Source organism: Cebus imitator, unplaced genomic scaffold, assembly GCF_001604975.1.
Source record: "Cebus imitator isolate Cc_AM_T3 unplaced genomic scaffold, Cebus_imitator-1.0 Scaffold83, whole genome shotgun sequence".
In the NCBI taxonomy this organism is placed as follows: domain Eukaryota; kingdom Metazoa; phylum Chordata; class Mammalia; order Primates; family Cebidae; genus Cebus; species Cebus imitator.
Window position 1 is genome coordinate 4,779,899 of NW_016107398.1, and position 9,522 is coordinate 4,789,420.

The window sequence follows — 9,522 nt, forward strand, 5'->3', positions numbered from 1 at the left end:
GCCTGGCCATATTTTTAAGTTCTTGATAAAGTTCTGTCATATTGCCAAAACTGTTACTCATTTTCTCCTCTCATCTTATTTATAGAAATAGAAGAGTTAAAGTATTTCCCATGTATTCAGTAGTCATTGGTATTTCTTTCTCTACAATTGACTAGTGGTGGGTTTGTTTATTTTTTCCATTACAGTGTTAGGTGCTTTTGTGATTTCTCTATATGAATTTTTTATATGTTGATTTTACATAGAAGAGTATACCATATCTCCTTTGAGATTTCTTTCATTACTAAGCATAAATTCTTAGAAAGTCTTTCCCTTAAAACTTCCTCTCCTCTGGCTGGGCGAAGTGGCTCATGCCTGTAATTCCAGCATTTTGGGAGGCCAAGGCAGGTGGTTCACTTGAGCTCAGGAGTTCAAGACCAGCCTGACCAACATAGTGAAACCTCATCTCTACTAAAAATATCAGACTTAGCTGGCATGGTGGCATACACCTGTAATTCTAGCTACTTGGGAGGCTGAGGTGGGAGGATCACTTGAACCCGGGAGGCAGAGGTTGCTGTGAGCCAAGATCATGCCACTGCCCTCAAACCTGGATGGCAGAGCGAGACACTATCTCAAAAATAAATCCTCCCCCAGAAATCTTTCATACAAAAATACTGCTAACGTTCACCAGGGATATTCACTGCAGAATTTCAGGAACAAAATATAGAAGCAGCCGGGCGCACTGCCTCATGCCTGTAATCTTAACACTTTGGGAGGCTAATGAAGGCGGATCACCTGAGGTCAAGAGCTCAAGACTAGCCTGGCCCATATGGTGAAATCCCGTCTCTACTAAAAAGGCAGAAATTAGCTGGGCGTCGTGGTGGCCGCCTGTAATCCCAGCTACATGGGAGGCTGAGGCAGGAGAACTGCTTGAAACCGGGAGGTAGAGACTGTAGTGAGCAGAGATTGTGTCGTTGCACTCCAGTCTAGGCAACAAGAGCAAGACTTCTTCTCAAAAAAAAAAAAGAAAAACAACTTAAAAAAATATAGACAACCTTCAACCTTCAACCTGAGGAAGCTGAAAAAAATATATATATATTTATATAGACAACCTAAATAGGTATCAGTTGAGAGATAATGAAATAATTAAGTTATGGCTCATCCATACTATAGAATACTAGGCAGCCATTAGATATAAGGGAGATGTTTCGGGTCCACCCACAGATGCCAAAAAAAAAAAAAAAGAAAAGAAAAAAGAAAAAAAAGAAAGCTATAAGGGAGGTGTATATGGTATGGAAAAGTGTGATGTCACGTGAAAAAAAACAAGTCACAGACTATAAGTAAAGTAGTATCTTATGTATATTAGAGAAAACTATATTATATACACACATACACATACACAAACACACATCTGCAAATACTAGGCAAGGGCTGGGAGGATATACATGGAACTGTTAGCAGTGACTATATTTGGGCACACACTGAGGCAGGTGGTAAAGATCAAATCACATAGTGATATGGTTCCGATCTGTGTCCCTACCCAAATCTCATTGAAATGCAATACCCAGTGCTGGAGGTGGGGCCTGGTGAGAGCTAATGGGATCATGGGAGCAGTTTCTTTTTTTTTTTTTTTCCAATTATTATTATTATTATTTTATTTTATTTTTGAGACAGAGTTTCACTCCTGTTGCCTCAGCTGGAGTGCAGTGATGCAATCTCCACTCACCGCAACCTCCGCCTCCTGGGTTCAAGCAATTCTCCTGCCTCAGCCTCCTCAGTAGCTGGGACTACAGGTGTGCGCCACCATGCCCAGCTAATTTTCTTGTATTTTTGTAGAGACGGGGTTTCACCATGTTGACCAGGATGGTCTCGATCTCTTGACCTCGTGATCCACCCGCCTCGGCCTCCCAAAGTGCTGGGATTACAGGCGTGAGCCACCGCGCCCAGCCTCCAATTATTATTATTATCATTTTATTTTATTTTTGAGACAGAGTTTCGTTCTTGTTGCCCCAGCTGGAGTGCAGTGATGCAATCTCCACTCACTGCAACCTCTACCTTCCAGGTTCAAGCAATTCTCCTGTCTCAGCCTCCTGAGTAGCTGGGATTACAGGTGCCCACCACCACACCCAGCTAATTTTTTGTATTTGTAGTAGCGATGGGGTTTCACCACATTAGCCAGGCAGGTCTCCAACTCCTGACCTCAGGTGATCCACCAGCCTCAGCCTCCGAAAGTGCTGGGATTCTGGGATTACAGGCGTGAGCCACCACGCCCGGCCTATTTTTTTTTTTACATGGAGTCTCACTCTTGTCACACAAGCTGGAGTGCAGTGGTGCGATCTTGGCTCACTGCAACCTCCATCTCCTGGGTTCAAGCGATTCTCCTGCCTCAGCCTCCTGAGTAGCTGGGATTACAGGTGCATGCCACCACGCCTGGCTAAAATTTTGTATTTATTAATTTTTGTATTTTTAGTAGAGATGGGGTGTCACCATGTTGGTCAGGCTCGTCTCGAACTCCTGACCTTGTGATCCACCTGACTCGGCCTCCCAAAGTGCTGAGATTACAGGCATGAGCCACCACACCGGGCCTCAGATATTTCTTTGTAGCAAGGCAAGAATGGATTAATACAGATATCACTTTAGTTTTATGAGGAATATGTATTACTTTTACATTTTATATCATGTAACCTTCTCCAATCACATTCCCCTCTTTCCCCAGGGTACCACAACCCTGAATCTGGTGCTTTTTTTATTTCTATGATGTCATACTTTTACCAAATATGTCTATATTTCTAAACAGCATGTAGTGCTTTTCTTCATATTTTAGAATTGTGTGTCATTGGGATTACACTGCATGTAATCTTCTGTAACTTAATCTTTCACTAAACATTATGCATTTTTTATTTAACCATGTTAATACCAATACTTCTGATCATTCACTTTCGGTGCTATACAGCATTCCATTGTTAAACGTTTTGCAGTTTATTTATCCTCTGATTTTTTGTGGTTTGGAATATTTCCAGCATTTTGCCATTTGCAGGGCACATTTCCTTGTGTGCTATGGTTTCTCTAGTGTGTGTATCTAACAGTGAAACCAGGTTACAGGGTGTGTGCTGCTTCCATTTCACAAGCTATGGGCAAGTTGCTTTCCTAAATGACTGCACCAATTTACCATCCCACCAGTAGTATATAATAGATTCTATTGCTCTAAAAAATCCTTATCCATCCAGAGATTTATCTATATTATCTAACTTTTTTTTTTTCTGAGACAGAGTTTCACTGTTGTTGCCCAGGGTGGAGTACAATGCTGTAATCTCGGCGCACTGCAACCTCTGCCTCCCAGGTTTAAGCAATTCTCCTGACTCAGCCTCCTGAGTAGCTGGGATTACAGGTGTGTGCCACCACATCTGGCTACTTTTTGTATTTTTAGTAGAGACGGGGTTTCGTCATATTGGTTAGACTGGTCTCAAACTCCTGACCTCAGGTGATCCACCCATCTTGGCCTCCCAAAGTGCTGAGATTACAGGCTCATGTGAGCCACTGCACTCAGCCTAATATATATATTTTTTGATACAGGGTCTCATTTTTTCACCCAGGTTGGAGCACAGAAACATGATCACAGTTCACTGTAACTTCAAACTACTGGCTCAAAGAATCCTCTCACCTTAGCCTCTGAAGTAGGTGGACTACAGGCATGTCCACTGTGCCCAGCTAATTTAAAACTTGGTTTTCTTTTTCTTTCATTTTTTTAGAGACAAGGCCTCGCTACGTTACCCAGGCTTATCTCAAACTCCTGGGTTCAAGCAATCCTCCTTAGTGTCCCAAAGTGTTGGAATGACAGGTGTGAGCCACTGTGTCCAGCTTCAAATTTTTATTTTAGTTTTCTTTTCACTAAACTCTAAACAAAGACTAAATTAATTTGGTATGTGGATAAGAACCTAAATTGAGCCAGGAGTGGTGGCCCCTGCCTGTAATCCCAGGAGGCAGAAAGATTGCTTAAGCCCAGGAGTTCAAGACCAGTCTAGGCAAAATAGGGAGACTCCCATCTCTATAAAAAAAAAAAATTAAAAATTAGCCAGGGATGGTGGAACCTACCTGTAGTCCCAGCTATTTGTGAGGCTGAGATGGAAAGATCACCTGCGCCGAGGAGGTTGAGGCTGCAGTGAGCTGTGATGGCACCACTGCACTCCAGCCTGGACAACAGAGAGACACCCTGCCAAAAAAAAAAAAAAAGAGCTAAATTGATTTTTAAATAAATAACCAATTTTCACTCAACCATTTATTGACAAGGAAAAGCCTGCTTCGTTATACACTTTTAAATATTTTTCTTATTCTCAGTCAGACGTGGTGGGTCACGCATGTAATCCCAGCACTTTGGGAGGCTGAGGCGGGTGGATCACCTGAGGTCAGGAGTTCAAGACCAGTGTGACCAACATGGTGAAACCCCATGCTAAAAATACAAAAATTAGCCAGGTATGGTAACAGGTGCCTGTAGTCCCAGTTACTCAGGGGGCCGAGGCAGGAGGGTAGCTTGAACCTGGAGGGTGGAGGTTGCAGTGAGTTGAGATGATGCCACTGCACTCCAGCCTGGGCAACAGAGGGAGACTGTTTCAAAAAAAATAAATAAAATAAATAAATCCTTTTCTTATTCTCTTCCGATGATTCATGTAGTTGAATTTTAGTATCATTTTGTAGAGTTTCCCTAAATAACCTACTGGGATTTTACTGTAATTGCGTTTGGCTCATGAATTATTTTGGTCTCTAGCCCCATTCAGTGGATCCTTCCCATAATCTCAAACTGAACGGATCAAACTTCTCTCTGCATGAAATCCAGTGCCCTCTGTTTGCAACCTGACCCTTCATGAACATGTTTAGGATCATCATTTCAAGGAGGCCAGTGTCTTCTTTGTCTCCTTAGTTTCTCTTATTTATTTTGATTTATTTCCTCCAAACTTTTGCTTATAGGTTTCCTTTCCACCACAAATTCCAACTCTTCTTACACTTCTCTTTATTTTGTTTATTCAAACATTTAACTTTCTTCGAAGGCAGGCTGGGGCTGCAGCTACCCTTAAAATCCTAGCGAGGACTATCACTATCTTGCATTGCTATTCAACTTTTTCACCTCTGTCTGCAATCTCTCCCTGATTGAGTTTAACTAAAATAAGGAAAGAAAGGTAGTGGAACTTGCCTGGAGAGCCAGCCAGTAAGAACAGGTGCTGGTAAAAGGAGCAGCAGGCTAGGTTAAGTATTCCGCTTTTTTATTTTTATTTATTTATTTTTGAGACGGAGTTTTGCTCTTTGTTCCCCAGGCTGGAGTGCAGTAGCGCGATCTCGGCTCACTGCAACCTCCACTTCCAAGGTTCAAGCGATTCTCCTGTCTCAGCCGCTTGAGTAGCTGGGATTACAGGCACCTACCAACGTGCCCGGCTAATTTTTGTATTTGAGTAGAGGGTGGCGGTTTCACCATGTTGGCCATGCATGAGCCACTGAGCGCACACTTTTTTTTTTTTTTGAGGCAAGGTCTCACTCTGTCTCCCAGGCTGGAGTGCAGTGGTGTGATCATGGCTCACTGCAGGCTTGATCTCTTGGGCTCAGGCAATCCTCCCAACGTAACCTTTCAAGAAGCTGAAGCTGAAAATACAGGTGTGCGCCACCATGCCCAGATATATTTAAAAATTTTGTGCAGTGGGACCCTTTTCACAAGATGGCGCCGAAAGCGAAGAAGGAAGCTCCTGCCCCTCCTAGAGCCGAAGCCAAAGCGAAGGCTTTAAAGGCCAAGAAGGCAGTGTTGAAAGGTGTCTACAGCCCCACAAAAAAGATCTGCAGGTCACCCACTTTCCGGCGGCCCAAGACACTGCGACTCCGGAGGCAGCCCGGATATCCTCGGAAGAGCGCCCCCAGGAGAAACAAACTGGACCTCTATGCTATCATCAAGTTTCCGCTGACCACTGAGTCTGCCATGAAGAAGACAGAAGACAATGCCACACTTGTGTTCATTGTGGATGTTAAAGCCAACAAGCACCAGATCAAACAGGCTGTGAAGAAGCTCTATGACATTGATGTGGCCAAGGTCAACACCCTGATTCGGCCTGATGAAGAGAAGAAGGCATATGTTCGACTGGCTCCTCATTACGATGCTTTGGATGTTGCCAACAAAATTGGGATCATCTAAACTGAGTCCAGCTGGCTAATTCTAAATATATGTGTATCTTTTCACCATTAAAAAAAAAAAATTTGTGCAGTGACAGGGTCTTCCTTTGTTGCCCAGGCTGGTCTCAAACTCCTGAGCTTAAGCAATCCTCCCACTTCAGCCTTCCAAAGTGTTGGGATTAGAGGTATGAGCCACTGTGTCCAACAAGCATTCTACTTTTAATATCTCAATAAACCTGAACAAACAGGAATCTGAAATGTTTTATCCATTAGTGGAGAAAAATAGACTAAATATTAATTATGCAGTATCAAAAACACTACTTAGATACACTGGGCGCGTTGGCTCATGCCTGTAATCCCAGCACTTTGGGAGGCCGAGGCGGGCGGATCACCTGACGTAGGGAGTTCAAGATCAGCCTGATCAATATGGAGAAACCCTGTCTCTACTAAAAAAAAAAAAAAAAAAAAAAAAAAAAAAAAAAATATACAAAATTAGCCAGGTGTGGTGGCACATGCCTGTAATCCCAGCAACTCAAGAGGCTGAGGCAGGAGAATTGCTTAAATCCAGGAGGTAGAAGTTGTGGTGAGCCAAGATCATGCCATTGCACTCCAGCCTGGGCAACAAAAGCAAAACTCTGTCTAAAAAAAAAAAAGGGGGAATGGGCAATGAAATGCACAAAACCCAGGCAGTACCAATTGCAGGAGATATAATGTATGAGTAATCTCAAAGCGAGACGACTGAGAGTTGGTTTATGGATCAGAGTGATTGATTTACCAATGGTTCAGTAATTGAATAGTAAATTGATTCAATGTGACATTGCTGATTGCAATGGCAGAAGATTACATACAATTTGCCAAATGAACAACAAAAACCATCTGACACATTTTTCAGTTTCTCTTTTTTATTTTTCTAGGAATGCCATTTTTTCTATTTGCCTGAACTAAAGAAAGAAATCGAGCCCTTTATTAAGCAGAGGTGGGAGGGAATGAGAGGAGAGGTCAGTAGTAATTAAGCACCGATCCATAGAGTTCTTCCAATAACCCCAGGAAGTAGGTGTTACACTATTTACAAATGAAAAAAAAAACAAACAAACAAACAAAAAAAAAACTGAGATTTAGAGAGGTAAAGTTAACTTTCTAAGACAAACAAGAGGATTTGAAATTAGACGTGAATCTAGAATCGCTGCCCTTTCTTTCACTATCACCAGATCACTTTCCCTAATGATGCAAATTTAGATAGCATGTTGGGTTTCAGGAGGTAGAAGTTGTGGTGAGCCAATACATTCCAATAAATGGAATGTATTCTAAAACTTGAAAAGCTTGTCAAGTAGTCAAACTGAGATACAGGGCTTTCCAGTGCACAATATACAGTAAGAATAACAGGACACAGGTGATATTAGAAAGATGAAGCAGGTTGCGTGTTCTTCCCTAGAACTGTGATGAGCCTAAAGCCATCCAAAGCATATAGACACCACTAGATATATCTTCCTCAGATTCTGGAGTGACATCAGAGGGAATGACAGAGTAAAGACTTTTGAAAATATGCTCTCTCATTAGAGCACTGAAAACACTGACAAAAATTGTCAAAACCAATTTCCTTGGAACACTGCACAATAACCAAACTTTTGCAGCAATTCCAGGGCATTTATTCGAGAAAAACGGCTGCATCTTGGTAAGAACGGTGAACTTTGTGACAATTTATTTTGTCCTATTCCCATCCCCATCTCTTTAGGTCCATAGTAATCTCAAGAACCAACTACTCTGTATCATGGCAAATGAACAGCCTAGCAGCCACTATAGAAAACCAAATGGGTTTGGAGCTCCCCAAAGCGCCATTCACAGACCTGTCTGGCAGTTCCCTGGAAACCTCCACTCACAGGGCTGGTCTTTATTTGATCTGACTCAGAACTCAGTGCAAAAAGCCTTTTCCCTGAGGGCATTACTCAAAAACAATCAGTAACAATTATTTAACATTAGAGTTGCTATGGTTAAATGATAACAATTGGAGCAAACCAGAAGCTGACCAAAAAACACAAAAAGAAAAGCTGGGGGCTGGGTGCAGTAGCTCACGCCTGTACTTTAGGAGGCTGAGGCCAGTGGATCACCAGAGGCCAGGAGTTCAAAACCAGCTTGGCCAATATGGTGAAACCAGGCCTTCACTAAAAAATACAAAAAATAGCCAGGCATGGTGGCACATGCCTGTAATCCCCGCTACTCGGGAGTCTGAGGCAGGAGAATTCCTTGAACCTAGGAAGCAGAGGTTGCAGTGAGCCGAGAGCGCACCGCTGGACTCCAGACTGTGCAAAAGAGCAAGACACCGAAAGCTGAGGTATGAGATATCCACAGGAAGCTCTGGCAAACTCTAACATATTCCTTGGAATCTTACAAGTTCATGAGCATGTGCAAGGTTGTGCACTTGCCCAGAAAATGTCTGAAGGTCCCTATATTCTCATCTCTGTCAGACCTTGAGGCCCTTCACAAGCAAAGAGTAAAGGCTGAAGCAGAGTTGAGAAATTCCTACCTGAGCATTGAAGGCAGGCCCCCACACGCACAGTCTCTCAGGAAACGCTGCGAGACTTAATGGTTCCTCAGATTTGAGGAACTCTGTGTCCAATAATCAGCTGACTACTAAGCTAAATTGACAGATTTCAGTGCTATACCTTGAAAAGGAATACTGATTTGGCTGAGTGCAGTGGTTCATGCCTGTGGTCTCAGGTCTTTGGGAGGCCACGGATTTGAGACCAGGCTGGAAAACATAGTGAGACCTATATCTATAAAAGTAAAAAAGAAAAAAGAAAGAGACGCAGCCAGGCGTGGTGGCTCACGCCTGTAACCCCAGTACTTTGGGAGGCCAAAGCACGTAGATGACCTGAGGTCAGGAGTTTGAGACCAGCCTGGCCAACATGGTGAAACCCCGTCTCCACTAAAAATACAAAAATTAGCTGGGCTTGGTGATGTGCACCTGTAATCCCAGCTACTCGAGAGACTGAGGCAAGAGAATCACTTGAACCTGGGAGGCGGAGGTTGCAGTGAGCTGAGATTGTACTCCAGCCTGGCAATGGAGCCAAACCCCGTCTCCAAAAACAAAGAAAGAGACAAAAAGGCATAAGAATGATATAACGGACTTTGGAGACTCGGAGGAAAGTGTGGGAGGGGCGTGAGGGATAAAAGACTGCACACTGGGTACCGTGTACACTGCTCGGGCGATGAGTGCACCAGAATCTCAGACATCACCACTAAAGAACTTATCCATGTTACAGTCTTGCCAATGCACCACAATGTAGTAGCGCGGACACCAAGGACGAAGTTAGAGCAAAAGTTTAATAAGTGAAAGAAGAAAGCTCTCTACTGTGTAGAGGGGACCTGAAGAGGGTTGCTGTTTTTGTCTTTTTTTTTTTT